The sequence below is a fragment of the Amblyomma americanum genome, chromosome 8 (assembly GCF_052857255.1).
Source record: "Amblyomma americanum isolate KBUSLIRL-KWMA chromosome 8, ASM5285725v1, whole genome shotgun sequence".
Taxonomy (NCBI): Eukaryota; Metazoa; Arthropoda; class Arachnida; order Ixodida; family Ixodidae; genus Amblyomma; species Amblyomma americanum.
This window is the reverse complement of record NC_135504.1, coordinates 72,876,028-72,900,065: the sequence shown is the minus strand read 5'-3', so window position 1 is coordinate 72,900,065 and position 24,038 is coordinate 72,876,028. Positions and strand designations below refer to the sequence as shown.

The 24,038-nt window shown below is 49.6% G+C and overlaps 1 protein-coding gene and 1 non-coding gene across 6 annotated transcripts in view; both read right to left on the bottom strand.

Annotated features, from left to right (window-relative positions):
* The window catches only part of LOC144101906 (sphingosine kinase 1-like), a 115,160-nt gene that overhangs the window by 63,807 nt on the left and 27,315 nt on the right, over nt 1-24,038 (bottom strand). The window lies entirely within an intron of this gene.
* On the bottom strand, nt 23,168-23,241 carry TRNAL-CAA (transfer RNA leucine (anticodon CAA)). The gene has a single exon. It is a non-coding gene; the product is annotated as a tRNA-Leu (tRNA).

The window sequence follows — 24,038 nt, the reverse complement described above, 5'->3', positions numbered from 1 at the left end:
ACGTACGACACACAAACAGAGGCATGCGGGGGGGGGGGGGGGGGGGGGGGGGAGAAGCACATACGGCGCGCGACGAACGAACTGAAGAGCGACCCAGCACAAGGTCACGTGGTCGAGGAGGCCGACAACTCGGAGTTTCGACACAGCCCGCGCCGCTCGGCGCACAACACAACGCAACTCGGCACACGCAACAGGGCTTCTTCCCCCTTCTCAGGCACGGGAAGAAAAACAAGACCCCAGACCCAGCGGTGATATGATTACATGGAGCATGCAACGGCCGCTGGTCGCGTCAGCGGCGATATGCGTCACCGAGGCACGGGACGCGAACAGCTGTTTCGTTTGCCGAGCGCTAGACGGGAGATCGTATACGATGCGATGCAACAAATCTGCGAGAGCATTACTGGTTTTACACCTCGCTTTTTTTTTTCATGTTCGCTTCTACAACCACCGCCTCCCATACCGCTTGTGCATTCGACTTCGCCTTCATTTTTTCGTTCTACTTGGGCATCTGATGGGAAGAGGCCACGCACACGCACACACGCACACACACACACACACACACACACACACACACACACACACACACACACACACACACACACACACACACACACACACACACACACACACACACACACACACACGCAAGGTAGTCACAGAGTATGATGACAGAGCTCTGCGCGCATTACTGGCACGCACACATGCCGGGGCCTCATTGCATTGTCGAGGTCATAAACAGACAGAAGCATGCAACGTGCTCGGCCCCCTCGGAACACGTGGTTTTTGGACTGGACGTGAGCAGCAAAGCGTGCGGGAGGAGCCCTTTCCAGTTCCCAACTCTTCCCACCAGCAGGCATCTGCCCCCACAGTCTGCGGCGTTCGATACGGCGTCGACGCCTCCGTGTTTGAAGGTCCACATATGCTCTCCGCCAGAGAGCGATAAAACGGCCGTCTCGGCGCGGATGTCGCGGCATCCGGAAGTAACGCGCGGAAAGTGGAGACCGAGAGAGAGCTCGATGCCGCCTCTCACCCGACCCGACAATTAGATCGCACCAACGAAGCATGGCAGAGTGAGACTCGTAGCTCGAACGATATAGGCTCTGGGCGGCAGTTTGTCAGCATGAAATTCTTTCAGCTCCCGTTCTATAGGCAGACTCAAGCGAACGTCGTCCGGGAGACGCGGCGAGAACAGCAGAGAGAATATGCCTCTCCCCATTGCTAACTGCATCAAGTTACCATGCTTTACAGTAGGAATTCACCTCCGCTGCCAACAGTGAGGAACGTGTATATTTTTGTGATCAAAAATCTGCCCCCGGAACTTTGGAAGCATATACCCTGCCCCTAAAAGAGGAGTGCGCTAGAGGGCAGCTCACTCCCTTTTTTTACTCCCATGTAGGCGTATTCGTGTTTAGAGTGCAGCTACTGCAAAGCATTTCATGCTAACATCCCCTCTCGTCGACGAGAGAGAAAGATTACAATATATATATATATATATATATATATATATATATATATATATATATATATATATATATATATATATATATATATATATGTCGTTTTGTAGCAAAAGGTACACATTGGCCACGAACTTGCCGTTTTGCCGTGCTGGCATTCCCACCGTGGTCGCACCTCCCCACGTGACCAACCACGTGACAACAACTAGCCAGACAACCAGACTAACCTGGACTTGCAATCAAGATTAACCAAGGCTAACAAAGCTATGCCTTAGCTTTCGCTACATGTATCCTGGCACAGCCGAGCTAAGACACTGGCAATTTTTTTTTCTCTTTCTGCATTTCCACCCTCGCAAAATACGCGGGTGCTAAAAGTAGCGGTGACACGGAAAAGATATAGCGGAATGACTAAAACAGCCCGTCCACGACTCCATACACCACACACACACACAGCTGCATTACGGGAAAACACTCGCGCGATCGGCGTCCGAGAAGCAAGACAATCGCGAGGCCGAAACGTGCACCCTCTAACTCCCTCACAACGTCCAAGTGTCGAACAGATGGCCAGGGCTCCTCGCAAACAATGCACGAAGCGGCCAATTAAAACGGACGTACACAGCAGCCCGGAGACAATGGGCGAATGTCGCCAACGGGCGGAAAGCCGCGAAACGAAGAGAACCCCAGCGCACCTGCCCCACCAACGGACATTATTCCCTAGATGAAGAAAAAAAAGCTATACAAAACTACGAATACATTAAAAACAAATAGAGACTAGAAATTCGAAAAAAAATTCGGCAGAGACACTTAAGACAGGCTTTTGTCTCGGAAACCGAAAGCATTGCTCTCCCTATTATAGCTGCAGTGACACAACCCACACATTCGCACGCGTTTGACAAAACCCGGAACGCTGTACGATGTTGGGGACGAGGGGTCCTTGAGTGAGCTGACTCTTTCAGCGCCGCAGGTCCCTTCTCCGAATGACGTTGTCGGACTTGGTTATGAAGGAAACTGTACAGGGGGTTTATTTTACATTATTTACAAGATTTTGGAACCCATTGGAGGGTGATGGGGGAAGGTCGGAGGATCTAAGAAGATCTGAGGATGATCGAGGATTCCTTCTCACGGCACTCGTCGTCCGGTTTAAAAAGGGTCCGGTCCCTAGGATTCCCCAGGTTCGAGGAAGTCTTCGCCAGGTTGGGCGTGGCCTAACTTGCGCTGTCGTACACACACACACACACACACACACACACACACACACACACACACACACACACACACACACACACACACACACACACACACACACACACACACACACACACACACACACACACACACACACAGTGGAATCCTCCGTCTCGAATCCAATAAACCTCGCGAGGACCGAGCGTGGGAACCAAAATACCTATCGCCGTGCAGGGACCCCGGCTGCAGGTGTCCTGGCCGAATAGGCAGCTGAATCAGACCACCGGCTGTCGCCAGAAACCTTACAACGACGAACGGTTCTGACCTGAAAGACGCCGGTTCGATCCAGGCTGAATTTCGATGGAGGCGAAATTCTAGAGGCCCGCGTACTGTGGGATGTCAGCGCACGTTAAAGAACCCCAGGTAGTCGAAATTTCCGGAGCCCTTCACTACGGCGTCCCTCATAGCCTGAGTCGCTTTGGGACGTTAAATCCCCTTAACCAAATAATTTTGGTACAAATGTTGTCGGGAAAACTGGCGCCACATTGGAGTCGGCCAGTGGGGTGTACATACAGACGAACGACATGCATATGGACAACAAACACTCCGGTATAACCTTCCGCGATTATTGAATGCTGCAGAAAAAGAAGGCGCTGATGTATCCAATATGTCTCTTCCAAATATGTACAAATATTTTGCTACTCATACTCTTTTTTGTGAATGAACGCACAGGTCTATCTTTATGTTCAATTACATTGCATTGTTTACTTTTCAAAAAAAAAATGTTTTTCCAGGAGTCCAAACCCAGTGTTCTATTGAAACTCTTATTTAGGCTTATTTTATTTTGTGATGCGATATAGTGCTGTTTATTTTTTTTTCCTCTTGGCAAAAAAAAAACAAATGTGACTGCCTATTGTCCCGCTCTGCTGCTGTACGCACTGTAAGGGGGCGGAGGATTTTTCAAGCCACAAATGTACGGCTTTTCCCTCCACCTCCTTCCACTTCTTTGTGGAGAATAAAACTGTGTGTGTGTGTGTGTGTGTGTGTGTGTGTGTGTGTGTGTGTGTGTGTGTGTGTGTGTGTGTGTGTGTGTGTGTGTGTGTGTGTGTGTGTGTGTGTGTGTGTGTGTGTGTGTGTGTGTGTGTGTGTGTGTGTGTGTGTGTGTGTGTGTGTGTGTGTGTGTGTGTGTGTGTGTGTGTGTGTGTGTGTGTGTGTGTGTGTGTGTGTGTGTGTGTGTGTGTGTGTGTGTGTGTGTGTGTGTGTGTGTGTGTGTGTGTGTGTGTGTGTGTGTGTGTGTGTGTGTGTGTGTGTGTGTGTGTGTGTGTGTGTGTGTGTGTGTGTGTGTGTGTGTGTGTGTGTGTGTGTGTGTGTGTGTGTGTGTGTGTGTGTGTGTGTGTGTGTGTGTGTGTGTGTGTGTGTGTGTGTGTGTGTGTGTGTGTGTGTGTGTGTGTGTGTGTGTGTGTGTGTGTGTGTGTGTGTGTGTGTGTGTGTGTGTGTGTGTGTGTGTGTGTGTGTGTGTGTGTGTGTGTGTGTGTGTGTGTGTGTGTGTGTGTGTGTGTGTGTGTGTGTGTGTGTGTGTGTGTGTGTGTGTGTGTGTGTGTGTGTGTGTGTGTGTGTGTGTGTGTGTGTGTGTGTGTGTGTGTGTGTGTGTGTGTGTGTGTGTGTGTGTGTGTGTGTGTGTGTGTGTGTGTGTGTGTGTGTGTGTGTGTGTGTGTGTGTGTGTGTGTGTGTGTGTGTGTGTGTGTGTGTGTGTGTGTGTGTGTGTGTGTGTGTGTGTGTGTGTGTGTGTGTGTGTGTATGAAAGCATGAAATGCTGGTGCTCGGACAGCTGTGTGCGTCGTATATGGCCACTCGGTGAAAGAAATCCAAAGGAAAATGTCGCTCGTCTGACTGCAACTTTAACACGAGCCGCTGGCATTACACCAACGACGCCTGACAGGCGACTGCAGGGTCGATTGCGAAAGGGAGAAGAAAAAAAAAGAAGAGGACAGGGACGCGGATAGCGTTAACGCAATGGCACGCGCACAGACACACGCTGGTATTCGCCACTTATACGCTGCCTCCATTAAAAATTCAATGAAATGCGCACCGGGGATCCGAAAGAGAGCGCGACCTTTCCGAGATTCTGCTGCTTGAGCAATCGTTCCCTATACGTGAATGCATTCACCCCACGCGAAGGTGGTTCGCAAAGGGGCACCCTCTGCTGACATACGGTTCTCTGGGCCGACGTAGACGCCAGTAGCAAACGCGCCAGACGCAGTGTTAATTGCCCGCAATTTCTGCACACGCTCTTATAGTTTACAGTTCTCGGCAGTCTGTCTTCTTCCCACGCTATACATGTCACCTCCACAGCAAATAAGCATTAACAAACGCCTTCATCATACCGGAGACGTATACCGGTTTACCGGACGCCTCCCGCGCACACAGGCGGGGCTGCTGTGCGTGCACAGGAGGCGTCCGGCATGCTAAAAACGTATAATACTATACTAACACTAACGTCACTCGCTCTCAAAACAACAGGGCCGCCCTAACATCCGTACGGAGTACCGCAACAGATTAGTCAGCATGTACGTAAAATCAGCCCAAAGTATAGCCCATCGCGCTGTATGAGACAGTATGCAGGTGATTAGGATCGCTGGTGCAGTATGGAAAGGGTTAATGGCGTTTCACGAGCCAAGCCAGCAATGCAAGCTACGAGGCGCGCCGGATTGGTTTTGGCCCAACATAGGTACGCTAAAGTACACAGAAATCGAAATACAGGAAAGGGAAAGCACACAGATCATGTAGCAACTTCATCTCCACCCAAGCCATGGCCCGCAATCTAACCCACGATCCACCCTCGCGTTTAGCAGCCAGATGACAAAGCAAGGAGGAATTCCCATACACAGCGCCAATCACGTATATAGGTACAGCGCTCGGAAGCCTCAACGATCAACGACGCGAACTCGAACTGCGCATGCTCATTGCTTACTGCAAAACGTTCACTACGTGTAAGTTAAGCCGAGAACCGCGAAATAGGGGCCCGCACATCACCATCATCCTCACCATCATCAGCCTGACTACACCCACTGCAGGGCAAAGGCCTCTCCCACGTCTCGCCAATTAACACTGTCCTTTGCCTGCTGCATCCTGCAAACTTCCTAATCTTTCGAAACAAGCACACAAAAACAGTGTGAAAGCGATCTCACCCTTACAAAAATTTCTTTAGGCAGTCTATACACTGCCCATAAACTTTTTGTATATAAAGTCTATCGGCAAATCCTATAGACTAATCTACAGGCTAAACAATTAAATCCTATAGACAGTCCATAAACAATGCATAAATTTATAGCCATACACTTCTGATGCACTTTTTTTTCTATAAACTGTCTATAGACTATGAAGTGACAAAAATAAATATCTAAAGGAAGGCAATAGAGTGTACAAGGAATCTACAGTCTATAGACTTTTTCATAAGGGCGCACACTTGAAGAGAAAACCGCAGAACAACTATTATTGGGCGATTCGCACATAAAAAATGCTGTCCCGGTATTACTGCTTTTCAGTAAAAACAGCCCGCTTGTTACGACGAGGTAACCTCCCGAAATGTAGGCCAACTTTCTTGCTGTCGTGTCGCTGCTGTCGAAGTCGCTCACCGCGTACGCACGTGAGAAAGGGGACGCCGACACGACCTCGAGACCAGCAGTCATGCGCGCGATGGCCGAGAACGATACAGAGACTCGGAGGCGGAAGTTATCTACGCCTGGAAAGCGAAACTTTGTTCGCGTCGAAAGCAACACAGCCTCTCGCCCCGACGGGTTGCGAGGGCCCGCAAAGCATTAAGTAGCCCCCATGGGTGCCACTTACTTTTCCGCGTTTTCCGCTTCCAAAACAAACGCGGGCTGCCAGCCGTTACGTGAGCTGCGTTTCCGTATCGCCCAAACAAATAATAATAATAATTGGTTTTTGTGGAAAGGAAATGGCGTAGTATCTGTCTCATATATCGTTGGACAAATGAACCGCGCCGTAAGGTAAGGGATAAAGGAGGGAGTGAAAGAATAAAGGAAGAGAGAGGTGCCGTAGTGGAGGGCTCCGGAATAATTTCGACCACCTGGGGATCTTTAACGTGCACTGACATCGCACAGCACACGGGCGCCTTAGCGTTTTTCCTCCATAAAAATAAAAACCGCGTTTCAACGAATTATGCGAGCCTTTCGCGGAGACTTCTGCGAACGTATACGGTCTTCCGCGCACTTAACAGGAACGTAAACTTCTGATATAGTCGCTCATCGCTTGGCAAGTGCAAGCTCAAAGGCTAACGAAAGTGAATTTCGATTCGGGCCGCATACAGCACCCGCCGTGGTGGGTCAGTGGTTAGGGCGCTCGGCTACCGACCCGGAGTATCCGGGTTCGAACCCGACCGCGGCGGCCGCGTTTCGATGGAGGCGAAACGCAAAGGCGCCCGTGTGCTGTGCGATGTCAGAGCACGTTACCCCCAGGTGGTCGAAATTATTCCGGAGCCCTCCACTGCGGCACCTCTTTCTTTTTTCACTCCCTCCTTTATCCCTTCCCTTACGGCGCGGCGCGGTTCAGGTGTCCGCCGATATGTGAGACAGACTGCGCCATTTCCTTTCGCCAAAAAACCAATTATTATTATTAATCGTGCGTACAGGTTGAAAGTAACCACAATGAGGCCGTCTTCTCAGCGCACCGTTTTCTCGAAGCCATCAACCGCGCCTTGCGTTTTCTTGCAGCCGCAGCAGTGCATGGATGGAATGAATGCAGTCCGCGCAAGGCCGCTGTGATACAATTATTTTCCCTCGATTCCATTCTATCCTTACCACTCGCCCATCTGACCGATTCCAGCGACAGCGAGAAGGCAATAACGAATCGCAAAAGTAGTAAGAATGAAACCAAATTCAATGAAAATGTCGTTTGTACAGATACTATAGTAACAAAAAAAACATAAAAGAGTACATGCGTCCGGAGGCCCACGACAAGCAACTAATCTGGTTCGTAAAATGTGAAACGAAGTTCCCCGAAGCCAACGGGCGGTGTGCGGGATTACCTGTGCAGCCACCATCCTCCATAGGTATTTTTTTCCTATTCCCAGTCGCGAAGGCGTTACGCACAGGTCCGCACTCCTGTACTCGCACTACTCGCGTTTCCCCAACTCGCAGTGCGCCGCAACGTTGGCCGAGGCAGGAGCGTGGCCACTTGAGCTCCAAGCAGCGCGCAGGGCATTGAATCACATCGACCGGCTTCACCGCGCACCGGACGGCGGCTCGCCGCTGCAGCATATGCGCTCGCACCCGCGCTCACGAATGGGCACGGCGCTGCTCGAGTATGAGCAATTGACCCAAGGCCCACCCCCCTACGGCTCCTGTGCGCCCTGGCCTGCTGCCTCGGAGGTACAGCGAGAGATCGTCGGCATTGCGGGAAAGCGGAGCACACCCCTCTGTGCTGTGCAGCAGCTGGCCAGAGCCGTCATACACGAGGAGCTCCACGACCATCTCCTCGCGTACATCGACGGCTCAGTGGCCCGCGACAGCTGCTCCCTTGCTGCGGCGGCCACCATCTCCGCCCTGCGACTGCACAGCATGCAACACGCAGTCTTCCTGGGCTCCTCCACCACGGCGGAGTTGATGGGGATCCGGCTCGGGCTGGACCTGCTGCTCACCCTCGGCCCTCCGCCGCCCAGGAGTGCTCTGCTGTGCGACTCCCGCGCCGCCCTCAGCCGCCTGCAATCTAACGGCCGCGGTACCCCACTAGTGCGGGAAATTCGCTCGCGCATCGAGTGCGTCGCGCGGAGAGGTCGTGCCGTGCGTGCACAGTGGGTGCCCGGTCACTGCGGCATCGCAGGCAACGAAGAAGCTGACGACCTCGCGACCGCTGCACACCAACTACCTGCCAGCGATCTGCCCCTTGCGCTGGAGGACGTGCGTGCGGCCATCCACGACCATCTCCGAAAGCAGCACCCCGACCCACGCATCGCGGGAGGTGAGCGCATCGACAGTGTCACCCGCTGTCGGGCACTTACACGGTCACAACGTGCAATGATCCTCCGCGCGCGCATTGGCTGCGTGTAGCCCGGGGAACGACGGGTGCGTCACGGAATCGCGACGAGTGATGTGTGTGACGGATGCGGTGCAGTGGAAACACTAGAACACCTACTACTTCACTGTGCCGCGTTCGCCGAGGCTCGTCGCGATATGCTCGCGGCCTATAGGGCGCAGGGCATACTACCAGACTCCATCAAGACGCTATTGTGGCCGCAGGGCAGTGCGCGCACTCGTGAGCGAACTTTGATGAGCCTCTGTGCATTCCTCGAACAAACGGGCTTGACGTCCCGTCTGTTCTCCGTCAGGTGGTTACACGCAGTGACCGAACGCTCCGCGAGTTGTATACCTTGAACGATTAATAACTGGACGCCCCACTTCAGTTCTAACCAACACAGTGCTGTGCGCGTATGTGATTTAATTCCTCTAAAATGAACTAATCACGCGCACAACCTGGACACATTTCTTGTTGTGTAAATAGTTTGTACTGTGATGACCCCCCATAATGCGCAGGTCCACACGGGACGGAGAGGCAAAGAGACACCGTATGGCTCAGTTTAAACAAACAGATATATTCAATAATTACACATGATTATGATTATACATCAGAGGCTGGGGTGTCCGAGCTTACGTGCCGACGACTTCATGGGGACGATGGAGGGGCTCCGGAGTTGAGCTCGAACGGTTGCTGGCAGAAGCTGCACGCCCTCGGGCTTCGGCGCTGAAGGCCCCCTTGGCGAACGATGTCGTCCTGAGCGTTGCTTCTTCGGTACTCCTTGTCGATTTTTTATATCCTCTTACCCCCCCACTCCCTAGGGTAAGGACGCCCACGCCGGAGTGGGGGGGGGGGGGGGGGGGGGGCTAGGGCTTTCACTTGGGCGCACAAACACACCACCGCACTTATGGTCTCGCCCCCCTCACGTGTTGAGTCCGAGGGAAAGAAGGTTGTCGTCGAGGTAGCGCATAGCGTCGGCTGTGGTAAGGCGCGCTCTGGCCCGCTGTCGGTTCCCGCGGGTCACCGGCCTCCGTTCTCCATCAAATGACACTCGCCCCTCAAGGCCGGAACGCGAGGTCACTAAAAGACCGGGAAAGTGGTCCCTTGTCCTGGGATGTGCTCGGGAGGGTTGATTGATGATGCCCGCCGTCTTGCCACGGGGCCAGGCCCGCCGAAACGAGGCCCCCTTGGAACGGCCACGGCAATTGGGGAAGATAACGCCCGTCTCCCCGCGGCGGCGGCGGCGTTCGACTCGTGCCGACACTATGGAAAGGGGATCCGGTTGTGCTTAAACCCCTTCGTTCTGGTCGTCTCCGTGCGGTCCACGGCGGCAGGCCCAAAAGCAATCTCACTCAAGTTGCTTGCAGCCATATACAGTAGAAACATGAAAGGGGGTCCGGTTGTGCTTTCGCCGCCACTGGGGGCTCCGTCTACGCCGCGCCGTCGAACGCGGACCCTCGTAGCACACACAAGGAACGTCACAGTACATATTAGTTCTCCCCCTATCCTCTCTTCCTGTCCCCTCACCTCTTTCATTTCATTCCTCCATTCTGCCTGCTATCCTTTATTTCCGCTGCCCCAGCTCAGGTGCTTCAGTATCGATGGCAGATGCCGGGGCTAGCAAAAATCGTTTCCTTCCTTTTTACTATTATTTTTAATAAAACCACTACCACCACCCTTCTCGAATAGCAGATTCCAACCCGCAACCAATGTTCTACAGCTACGCAAGGACCACCACTGCAGCAAACGCAGCGGTTATTGGGACGCAGGTTATACAGAAGCCGTATTCCAACCACCCAGCGCCCCCCTTAACCACCTACATCCCCTCCGTAACGGCGTGCACTTCTGACACCAACTCTGCACATGCGGCGCCGACCCACATGAGCGGCGTCAAACGGAGAAGCCGTACACGCGCGTGACGTCAGTCAAACCGCTGGTACTGCCAATCGATCACTGCCACGAGAAGGGGAATCGCTACAGCGCACACTGCGGCGCTCATACTATATACAGCATTCCACGCAGAATGAAATCGCAGGCTCGCCGGCGTTAGTAGGAAGTAGCAGAAACAGCCTTTCATTTCCAGCGTCGACTCAATAATTGCGGTCTTACTCCATCGTTATACACTAACGCATGCACAACGTAATATATTATACATGCTTACACCGCTACCGGCTCGTAGTACGGAGCAGAGAAAAGTTATACTCAGATATACTAGTTCATTGTAGACTAGTTTGCTTCACGTGGGTACGTTCGCGTTGAAAGAGAATACGCTTTGTTTCAAGCTGTACAGACGCACCCTTTCCTCACCCCCCCCCCCCCCTTCTTCCAAGCCTACATGAAACTGCTAAAGGAACTGCGCCCGCGATGTGATGGCCGACAAAGCTTCGGGACGACACTTCGATGCAGCAGCTGGGATAATACGAGGACAGTACGCCAAATATGCTTTTTTCGCTCTTTTCGACTGCCTCACTGACTACAAGCACAATCACCAGCACCACCGCCACTCGGCTCGGCAGGGCGATGAGCATGGAACAGGATTGGGAAACGGCACATCACACCGGCACTTAGCTGGAAGAAGTATATGGTAAGGTGCGATACGATGTTGTACGATACTATGTACTATACACGATACGACACTCGAAACGATATAACAGTCGATACGACACTCTATACGATACGTAAGGTTTAACTTCCCCGAGTTGCACATGAGCTATGACAGAAGTCGTAGTGGAGGGCTGCGGATAAATTTCGACAAACAAGACTTCTCTAACAGGCACATGTACTTACATCAGACACCACACAGGCGCCTCGTTTCCTCTCTACCTTCCTATCACAACGCGGCCGCCATGGCCGAGAGTCAATCCCCCAGAAGTCGCCGAACGCCACGGACTCGACTCTCCAGAAACGGAATCGACTCCAGAGACGGAATCCACAACGCTGTCAGAGCGAGCGCACTATTAGCGCGGCCGCCAAGCCGTTGCTTGCCTTCACCACGCCCACGCTGCAAACAACGATAGGGTCCGTTCCGATTCCGCCGGTACGGCTGGCAACCGAAGTAACGCGGACGGCAGCTCCGTGTTAGCTCTCGCAGGCGTCAATTTGCAGCTCCATCTAGAACAATTAAGTACTTTTTTTCATCTAAATAGCATATTCAGACCCCAAGAAAGTCACAACGCTCACCTAACCCAAACGTGAAAGGAACAGTCAGTTTTCACACAATAACGAATTCTACTCTTACTTGTGCAGTGAAGTTCGAAATGTCTCTTGGGTATTATCCGTCCGAAAGAAAGCTGTTTAGAACAAACAGTGCTTTTCGCCCAATCAGTAATCACTGGCTGAATGCGGACAATGTGTTTCCTTTAATGTTGGAGCTACCTGTACATGGCCCTGAATGGGCTTCTTCCCTTACAAAAACTTCTTTAGACAGTCTATAGACTGTGCCTAAATTTCTTTCTATATTCTATAAAGTTTAAAGAGTACAGACGAACCATAAAGAACAGTCTACGGGCAATACAAATCCTATAGACAGTCTATGCACTACGAGTAGACAAAAAGAACTATATCCACAGAAAGGCAATCCAGTTTATAAGAGACTGTCTATAGACCATTTTTATAAGTGTTGTTCCTGTGCACTATAGACTGCGCGTTTCGTTTGCATGCTCAGTACGAGCAGTCAATAATTGTCGCTTTTTCAAGCGCCTTCCACGGGGTCACCCTTTATACGGCAGCATGAAAAGTGCAGCTACGAAGCGGTGTGGTTGCTATCCCCATCGCTTCAATTGCAGGTCTAAAAAAAAAAGCTACATAGGCAACAGGGCGGATGGAGAGGACGTTTCCTCTTTACAGCCTCCATTCTCCTGTCGCAATTGCACGCATTCGAGAAAAAAAAAACAGCGCTTAAAACAAAAAAAGCACGGCAATTTGTCAGTTGCGCAACGACGCTCCCGAGATGAAATTGCAAAGCAAGTGACGAATTAATTAGAGGCCCGCACACCGAAATGAATCGATGAAACAAATTGAGAGGTAATGTACAGCTGAGCGATAGCGAGAGAGGGAGGGGGAAGGAACGTCCCGCAGTGCCACTTGACGTATACTGCACGTTCTTCACACGATGGACAGAGAAAGGGGGGGGGGGTCACCGTAGATTAGTACAGCGGACATAGACATATATACGCACCCGCATATGCGGGGCGCTTTTGAATGAGAATAATACATAATACTAAGAGCGCTGGGACGGCTGCGTTTTCCGCCAGCTGCATGAATGCTCTGACAAGAGGCGCAGTAGGCCCAGGGTGGGCATGGTTTATGGTTTATGGGGGTTTAACGTCCCAAAGCGACTCAGGCTATGAGGACAAGGGTGGGCATGGGTATCCCTACCTAATAGGCATCAGCGTACACTGGAAGCGTGCCCTAATTCCATCTAGAACGGGCGAAACAGCAGCGAAAAAAACAAACAGAAAGAACACGATGTCGCCCCCATTATGAACTCTAGCCAAATGACTGCACCACAACAGCTCACAATATGCTCAGGTAACTTAGTCCCACATTAACTTGTTGATTTCAAAGATGGTGAGTCAGTTTGTTAGTTTGAGAGGTGGGATATTAATGCGTTAGTTAGCTTACAGCCTTAATACGTCGGGGCATATACTATACACGCGTCACACCACAACCCGTCCATATAACAAAATAGCGAAGACATGTTGCTTTGCTGGAAATACTACTGCACACTGTTGTGACCCCAAAGCGGTCACGGAGCATACCAAACTCCATGCACGTATATTTGACGACGGACAGGATTTGAAGGCCCCAAAGCAAAGCCGTGGGTTATGCCAACATAAAAATGGTCTATAGACAGTTTATAGACTTCTTACAGACTCGCCTTCCAATAGATATTCCTTTTTGTCTATTCGTAGTCTATAGAGAGCCTATAGACAAAAGTCTACTAAAGGAGTGGGGCCATAAATCGATAGATTGTCTACAGACTGTATCGGATTTGTATTACCTATAGACTATTGTCTAGGATTTGTCTATACACAGTCTATGGTCTTTATAGACAGAAGACTATGAACAGTCTAAAGCCTTTCTAAAAAAAATTGTAAGGGTCGAGTTTCGCCTTTGTGCATCGCTGCGAAAAACAGAACTCATCGCTGTCTTAGCATACAGCCTCAAACTGATGGGTGCAGTATGAGCCAGGGTGTACGTAGACTGAATATTCAGACCCTGATTGAGGCGATGCGCGCCTGCAGGATGCGAATGTTGTTTTCTTTTTCACACCGCTGCGTTTGCTATGTAAACTCGCGGCTGCAGTGAGCAAGTGTGTGTGCACATGTGCACTCAAGCGAGAAGCGCGGAGCGCTATCTACAAAAGGCCTATATTTGAGCGGAACAAAAAGGCTATACTTTCATATCCGCCGCTGGAGTGTCAGCTGGCCGTCTGAAACGGGACCCCGCGATAACATTGTCCCAGGATAAAAGACAAGCCAACGCTTGCGGAGTCCACGGGTGGGTTGCAAAATCTACCAGGGACGACATCTCGTTTTCAAAAGTATACACATGACAGATGTCCCGCATTTCTTCAGCAGAGCATTAGTGAATTAAACACGCTGTACAGTACTGCGACAGCACGAAGCTTACACAGAGCGTCAGATGGGCGGATGAGATTAGAGAGTTTCCGGTGATTAGATGTATGGCCGCGGCTGGCACAGGACATGGTTAACTGAAGGTAGTTAGGACGATGACGATCCTTATTAGCGGCGAGAGTGAAATCTAGCAAACAGATCCCAATTCACTCGAGGCAACCGCTGATAGCTCATCCAGAACGCTGACGACAAAATGTTAATGAGTCGATTTTAGTCCGAAAGCACAACTTCACGAGGTCAAACCGGCTCACGGAGTTTGTGTGAAGCATGACCTTGAGGGTGACCATGGGCAAAGAACAAATAAATAAAAAATACAGCCGCGACTGAGATTCTAGCCCGCGGCGGCGTGAACAGACCAGCTTCGCTGGTCACTGCACGACAGCACTATGATATCGCCGCAGCAGGTCACGCCTCGTGTTAAACTGCAACACTCTCTCGCGCTGTGCATTGCATCGTCCTCATCAACTAATACTACTACTATGGAACTAATATGGACACTCTCGCGCTGTGCACTGCACATAGTTACGTGTCTTCAACAACTAATACTACTACAGAACTAATATACACACATTGGCGCTGTGCACGGCACATCGTCGTCTTCATCAACTAATACTACTGGAATGAATATTAATATCGCCGGCGCCAACGACTGAAGCTCTTGACGCGGCCGGCTAACGCTTGTGCTGCAGACCTGGAAGAGTGTTTGTCGCTTGCGCTTCCCACGTCTCAATAAACCATCTTTCACTACTATCGAACTAATCTAGTCGTCAGACGTGCCCATGACCCAGCAAAGCCAAACCATTAGCCATGTTAAACACGTCTACTCGGTTTAACTACGTTAAAACCCTGCCACATTTTTGTTCCAAGAATTGGAAAGGGGAGGTAGACCATACATTGCGTGCACATTACGCACGAGCAATGGCCTCGGCGCTGCCGATGACGTCACAACAAAACTGCTTTGTCATTCCACTAGAACAGATGTGCGCTGACGTACAGGGTGGACCATGCTTAGCATGTACCCTAGTTATGCGGCTCGCGCAGCGCTAATTATTAGCGCCTCACGTAGACAGTGCGGCCACCGATAGTGCGGAAGTGCGCCAGCGCTGCGCGATGTGCCAGCAGATGGCGCTGAACTAGAACGTAGAACAGCATGCTATAGTGTTCCCTCTAAGTGCAGCCCGCCATGTAACTGCACCGAGCGTACAGGTGAACTTGGACGAGTCAAACTACGAGCAAGATCTTCGAAAACACAACGCACAAATAACAAAAACGGACAGCTTGGCAGCGCGTCGCGCCATTTGGCGGCCCGCGCACCAACGATAATGGTGACGTGAACAGAAGCCCTTTCCGCACGGAACGTCCATCGAAACGAAGATGTCAGTAAACAGACAGACACCCTACGCGTAAGCTTCAGCGACCGCACATTACACAGAGCCTGGGCCATCAAATAAATGCGCGGAGCATCTATTCAACGCAGCATCGTTGCGGCAGCGGAGCTTCTGGAAGGACGCCAACGGCGCTGCGGATTCAAAGCAGTCACGGAGGAGGAGCGTGCGGAAGCTGCGCTTGATATCTTGCATCTCCCTCAAAACGCGCCAGAAAAGAGAGGGGAGGAAGTGCGAACGATATGTGGCGGCAGGCATTGCCGGATACTGCGCCCTTTGAAAGCATCTTCCGAGTCGACCGCCATACGCGGATTTTTTCTCGAAAGAAGAAAAAGATGCCGCCACCGTCTGGAAAACGTTGAAATAACGAGCGCTATCTGTTTGGCTTACTAGAATTGATATGAAGGAGATTAAAGTGAGGTACACCAACGGAAATACGAATTTGACATGTCGGGTTTATAACTGACGTCACCAATCAATCACCAATTGAATATATAAGTGACGTCACCAATCAATCACCAATCCGATATACTAATGACGTCCCCAATCACCAATTCGGTTGCTATATGATTTACTATGGGGGTGGCCATCTTGAATCCTGGGACTTTGAAAATTTCACGCCGAAGGGAGGTGGTAGCAGACACAAAGAAATCGAGAAACGTGATGAGTAAGAACTAACGGTCTTTTTTTTTTTTGAAAGCGAAATTTATTGCCCCAGGGCATCAATGATGAGTGAAGGTGTGGTGAATGATCTAAATGAATGGAAGAAGGTTAGCTGATTTGATGAAGTCCAGTAGAGAAGATGGTACGGTCCCTGCGGCCAGGCAATGTATGAAGCAGGGTTGCTTGGTGAAAGACCCGCTACCATCAGGTGCCGGATCCTTGTTGGCTTGAGAGCTCTTAAAATTGAGAATGTTCACCAGTCAGCATACACAGGAATGGGACAAACATCCGTTGTTGTATCTACGTTCCGCGTATTCCAAAAAAAGTTAAGACGCATGAACTACAAATATATTGCGGAACTAGCCCAAACTTTCGGTTTAATGTTTATCCAGTCGTAAGATTTTGCTGTTCGCTACCAATACTAGGCTCTACGAACACTTCCTACCGATTCACATACAAAACTTACTCTTCCATCCTCGAAAAAAAAAAAGGAGTTTCATTTGTACATACTCACAGCACCATTCGCCAGCCATCCACCTTTCAAAAACAAAAAAAGCATGGCTCTCCGAACAGCCACCCATAAAAAGGACTCAATGAAAAAAAAAATGGGTGGGGTTAAGGTGGCTTGAACTTATATGAGCGAAAGCTCTGTTAAGCATGGTCTTTACTGTCTCAAATCAAATGTCAAGGTCATGGTAAGAGCAACTAATGGTGATAGTCATATGATCCCGTGCTGATACTACAATAGCCTGGGCCATACCACCACTCAGGTAAGTTCGGTTTGACCTTGTGAGCTATTGAAGGTGACTGTCTCATTCACATCGAAATCGGAAGTTGTACCTCGAGCAGCTGAGCTCTCGCTCTAAAAAGAACCAAAAAAATAACGACAGCCCATTTCGTCATAACGCTTTTCTCACACATGGCGCATTCGCACATTGCGGCGCAAGCAACGACAACAACAATAACAACAACCATAACAATAACAACAACAACAACAACAACAACAATAATAATAATAATAATAATAATAATAATAATAATAATAATAATAATAATAATAATAATAATAATAATAATAATTGGTTTTGGGGGAAAGGAAATGGCGCAGTATCTGTCTCATATATCTTTGGACACCTGAACCGCGCCGTAAGAGAAAAGTTAGAGGAGGGAGTGAAAGAAAGAAAGGAAGAAAGAGGTGCCGTAGTGGGGGGGCTCCTGAATAATTTCGACCACCTGGGGATTTTAACGTGCACTGACATCGCACAGCACACGGGCGCCCGCCGCGGTGGCTCAGTGGTACGTTAGGGCGCAAGCAAGCAAAAAACACAAAAGGACCAAATATAGTATCATCTCTTCCGCGTACACCTTCATACACGCGTGTATCAGGGCGTGCCAAAGTCATTTCGCCTGAAGGACAAGCAGCAATCTGCGCAGCTGTACAGGGGAACACAGCAGACAAAAGCGGGAGGCGGCTTTGAGAGCGCGTACTGAAGAGGTACACAGTGATAGCGGATAATTAGTGCACTTCTGCGGGCCAGAGCAACAGGTGGGATGCGGGACACTTTGCGGGACACCGGACCAGTTCCATCCTCTCGGGCTCCTTATGCGGGGGTCTGACGATGTGAGGCAATGCGCGTGGACCACGAGAGTCGCCGCAGTGGAGTGCTGCGGCTAAATTTCGACCACCTGGCGTTCTTTCAAAGGGACATTGAGGAGCGACAAAATTTGGACTGTGTCTGCAGGGTGTACCACGATCTAATCACGAAGAGGCCACTCTCACCGAAAACTGAGTTTTGATAAGCTAGAAAAAAAAATTGTCGGGGACACTTTCGAGCTCCGCCTTAAGGATATGATGCGATACCGTTAATGAGTTAACGCCACATATACGGAACTGGTCATTCAACTTTACAGTCATGTCCCTGGGAGGCCCCGTTCCACTCCTTGCGCAATGGTCCGGCGGTTAAACGAAGCGCCACTGCCCTGCGATGGCAGGTGCTGCCACCGGTGGGTCTTGTGTGCGACCCAAGTAACTTTACTGCCACCTGTCAGGGTGGTTAGTTTGCTCACAATCCGGTGGGTAGGTTGTGAAGACCCCACAAGATCACGTAACCTACGCAGCCCATCTAGGTTGCTTCTCCTGGGGTGGCTGCCGGGTCCACCTTACGCCACCCTATTTATCGCTCACAACGCCGAGGCCTGACTTTCTGCGTAACGGGGCCTCTCATGCTATCGCGTTAAAACCAGAAAAAGAAATCCAGGTGTCGCCCTCACCAGCAGATTTCTCAAGTGAATTGCATGCTTGCGCGGATCTCAATGGGTTACGGTGTACCGCCATTGACTTCAAAACGGCGGCGACTTGTGGAAAGTCCTTGGTGTAGACGTCACGGATATGAATAGACTGACGGGAAGACATCCAACTTCAATTTCCTCGCCGATAAATGAGTTTTTTGATGCCAGACAATCGCGTCAAACCATCCAGGAAGAGTCAGAATCAATTACTACTCTGAACAATATGATAGACGGAGTTGTTATCATTGCGCCTTTCACGTGCACTGACATCGCACAGCACACGCTGCGGCTTTATGAATTCCGACTCAAACCAAACGCGGCCGGGATCCCATACCGAGCTTTTGAGCTTAATTGCAGCCCAACGAACTGCCCTCACCAGAGGTGGGCAACCTCATGAGGTTTCGACCTCATGAGGTCGACCTCAACCTCACGTCGTGAGGTGAGGTTGAGGTGAGGTCGGCGACGGCTCGAAATTTTGTGAGTGAGGTCAGCAAATCAGACCTCAACCTCACGCATGAGTTTGAGGTTGAGTGAGGTCGTCATTCAGCGAGGTCGAAATTTTGAGGTTGGGACGTTTTGCAGTTGCCACGTCTTACTCCGACGAGTGCCGCTTCCGCAGCGGAGTTGCAGCGCATCACCGCAGTGTACATGCAATGACGTACGCTTGGTATTCGGTTTCCCTGTTTGGACAACCGGATGCCACAGTTCCCTCTTAGCTTCCGGTGCTGCGCCGCAATGTCCGTTCAGTCCGAGCCTACAGGAAGGCGCCCCCCTCTGGCCTTCCCGGAAGGAGTGTTACTGTCACAGCACGCCACTCTCCCTCCCCCTTGCACCGCTGGCGTAGCACACGGCTGCCTGCCGGTCGGCTCAAACTCCCGGGAGCGCGCAAAGCACGTAACTCACGTTGACCAGTGGTAGCTTTGTTTGATGCCGCAAACAAATAAGTTCAGTCCGACAAGCACGCAATAAATTTGTCGCAGCGCGGATGGTACCAAGCAGGACTGCCTCGTGTTCATGCTCGTTGCCGGCGCTGACGTCATGGCTCTTGCATTGCAGTCGAATAAAGGTTCGGTTTTCAGGGGTTTATCGTCCCAAAGCGACTCCGGCTATGAGAGACGCCGTAGTGAAGGGCTCCGGAAATTTCTACCACCTGGGGTTCTTTAACGTGCACTGACATCGCACAGCACACGGGCCTCCAGAATTTCGCCTCCATCGAAATTCGACCGCCGCCGCCGGGATCGAACCCGCGTCTTTCGCGACCAGCAGCCGAGCGCCGTAACCACTCAGCCACCGCTGCGGCCTAGTCGAATAAAGGGGATCCTCCTGTACATTCCAAGCCGACTTAAAAGAAACTGGAGTAGTCGGCACAGGCGAGAGAATGTGATTCAGGTGGTTCCTAACATGGACACCTGCTGAACTGATTAAAAAAGCACGAAGCCAGAAAAACATGTATAACACCGCCGAATCTTTTGATCGCTGACTTCCCCTTTCGAATCTCGCACTAATTCTGTATACAAATTCCTGTTCCGTAATGCAAGCAAAGGCAAATATAATTTCACGTTTTATCCTTCCGAATAACCTCTCTTTTGGTCTCCGGTTCCTTGTTCCTTCTCGGAAATTCGCTTATTATGCCGAAACACTGCAACACGAGGCGAACGCACCAGCATAGCGGTGTTGCAGCGGCGAAAAAAATGCAAAACTATAATGAATGTATGGTGATGTGGTACCTGATTCATTTTCCTTTTTTTTTTCAATGAAGACGTATGAATAGAAGCGATTACGTGCTGGCGCTGTGCTGCTGAGTCGCTGTTTCAAACCTTCTATTATGACGATTAATGGGGAACACTGTTGTTCGTTTCTGTTTTTAGTGTGCGATTTTTGTTTTGTATGTTTCTAACCATTGTCTTTTTTTCTTTTCTCGTATGGAATCAGTTAGTTTGGCGGCCTGCCTTGCAGACGACCAGGCACTACACGTTATCTTTCCTTTAACTATATTGCAGTGACCCATGGTTCACTTTAACTGGCTTCGCAGAATGCTCGCGCGGTGCTCACGGGTATAAAAACGTCCAGGATGCTGGCGTATCATTGATTAGTTCAATTTTGAAGAAAAACAAAGTGATTGACTTAAGGCAGCTTGTCTCAGACTGGTTGACGAAATGGTGCCCAGAATTCTGTTGAGCCGTATGAGTACTTAAACGTTTTTTGTTTCTGTTTTTTCTGCGGGGATCGGGGGCTCGGGAAAGGATTTCGCTGCAGGGAAATTTGAGCGGAGAGCCATGGTGCTCTTGACAGAGAGCGCGGTTCACGCTGCCCACTCTAGACCAGTTGTTCTGACCTGTGTGATTTTAATAGACGGCACATTGTTCGAAGACTAATCTAGCCCTTTCTTTCAAAATGCCACGGGTTTACCGAGTCACCGGAGAATTCCCAGGATTTCGAAACCATTACCATCGCCACCTGCAGGGAAGTGGCGGAAACGGGGGAGGGTCTTGACCTCCTAGGAACATCATACCAGGAACATCAACATCATCATCCTTAATTATTAGCTGCAGGTATTCCTATTTTCCCGCACAATAATTGTCTTCGGTTGTTGGGTAATGAACAATATTAAATCAATATTCTGGCAACTTTTAATTTGGTAGCGGAATATCAGACTCCACCGGGCTCATAAGGATACATTGTTAGCATCATCATCATCGTTATCTCGAGAGCCAAAGACATGTGCAGTTGCATGATCTTTGCAGTATGTCATACATGAGAACTGACGCGTTTATCTGCTGGGCAATCCGAATGTCTTTAATGTGGACCGCGTTGTGGTCACTCTTTGTAATGCGTCATGCGCGCATGTGTAGTAATGTGGGATCGATATGGATCTTGAAATGGGGGTGGAAGGGGGTCTGGTATGACGAGAAATTACATCGTTGTCACGTGAGTAGGTGTGACGTCATATTACAGTGTCGTCACCTGACTAGGTTTGATGGCACATTACGTCGCTGTTAAGTGACCTGGTATGATGTCACACTCATATGATGTCATCACTAATTATGGTAATTAGTCTCAGCGTAACTTAGTTATCTTATTTAGCGCTAATTAATTATGCGACGTCACGAAGTGGTGACATCTATCCGGTGAGCAGAACAACAGCGAAAATGGCGTCTATTTCTCTCTATTTCGGCTCTCTATTTCGACTCTCTATTTCGACTCTCTATTTCGACTCTCTATTTCGACTCTCTATTTCGACTCTCTATTTCGACTCTCTATTTCGACTCTCTATTTCGACTCTCTATTTCGACTCTCTATTTCGACTCTTTATTTCGGCTGAATTGCGCCAACAAGGGACTGAATCACTCGGCGGCGGCGTAGCAACAAACGTGCTCGGCGGTCGTCGAACACAATGCCCGTCGCTGTCAGCCATGCTCAATTTAAAGTTGATAGCAAACCTTCGAGATAAGCGTGCCAAGTTACTAGAACATTCCGGATAGAGGTAGAATCAGCTCTGCCTGGATGCGAACAACGGAGATAAATCTGGTCGCGTCTTGCATCGCAAGCGAAGCGATAAAGCGGCGTGTCCGCAGCTTTGAAGAATGAACACACAAACAGTGCAAAGATTCGCGGCACTATGTTAGTGCGTTTATCATTCGCGGAGCTCTCTGGTAGCGCTCGAGCGCAAGGATTGCCTGTGAAAACCGCTTCCTGCATGAACGGTAAAGAACCCCAGGTGGTCGAAATTTCCGGAGCCATTCACTATACGGCGTCCCTCATTGCCTGAGCAGCTTTGGGACGTTAAACAAACAGCCATAAACCATCAACAATTAAAATTCTGAATATTTCCCTCCGCCGACCGCAGCTCGAGGGCTCTAAGAAAAGCCTGCAAACTGCTTTTAAACAAAATAAAAAGTACAGAAAGCGGCGCTGAACATACGGGACTGAACCAGCCGGTGGTACACAGACATAGGATAAGGTTTTAACCAGCTTAAACATACGGCAGTATTGCGCATGACAAAAAAAATGTAAAACAGTAAAAAGATAACGCAGGTGAGCACGATACATCCACAAAGCTACGGCGCCGGGTTCCAACGGCGAGCGTTTAAACCCAACTGTGCAACGTCAAACGAAGACCACGCCGTATGCAGAACACCCGGCCGGAGTGTCTTATATTGATCTGAGTGCGCTGCGTCGATGACCGTCTAAATAACCCAATTTAAATTGTTAATCGTGTGGTTTAACGTCCAGAAGCGAAAGCTCATGACAAGGAGACGGCAATATATATATATATATATATATATATATATATATATATATATATATATATATATATGTAGAGCGAGAGACAAGGTAAAGTAAATGAGTGTCCCGTTTGACAACAACCGTTTGACCAACAGTCACCGAAACCAAGGTGCATAGGGGAACGTTATTTTTATTTTTTTATGTGTTGTGCTTATCAGTGGGATGATATTACTTAGATTACTAAATCGCTTAAAGAAAATTACTTATGAAGCAGCAGAACAAACAACCATGCCGCCGGTGGGATCCGAACCCACGACCTCCGAATATTGCGTCCGGTGCTCTTACCAACTGAGCTACGGCGACGCCTGTCTAATCTGCTGCTCTCGTGGGTATTTATGTTTATTTGGTGTAAGCGAGCCTTGAGAGTGTTCACCAGCGCCACCCTCGACCATAGCGGCGGACGTAGCACGTCCTGTAATACCGCGAGTGTGACGTGGAACGTCATCTAACGGCGAGGGCGGAAACTGTGCGAGAGCCCTCTTAAGCTCTTAAGCATGGTTGTTTTTTCTGCTGCTTTATAATTAATTTTTAAGCGATTTATTAATCTAAGTACTATAATAGCCCACTGATAAGTACAACACATAAAAAAACATTCCCCTATGCACCTTGGTTTCGGTGACTGTTAGCTCCCTTCATAGGTATATATATATATATATATATATATATATATATATATATATATATATATATATATATATATATATATATATATATATATGTGTGTGTGTGTGTGTGTGTGTGTGTGTGTGTGTGTGTGTGTGTGTGTGTGTGTGTGTGTGTGTGTGTGTGTGTGTGTGTGTGTGTATAGGAGACTGAACGTCCCAAAGCGACTCAGGCTATGAGGGACGCCGTAGTGAAGGGCTCCGGAAATTTCAACCACCTGGGGTTCTTTTACGTGCACTGACATCGCACAGCACACGGGCCTCTAGAATTTCGCCTCCATCGAAATTCGACCGCCGCGGCCGGGATCGAACCCGCGTCTTTCAGGCCGGCAGCCGAGTAACCACTCAGCCACAGCGGATATATATATATATATATATATATATATATATATATATATATATATATATATATATATATATATATATATAAAATCAGTG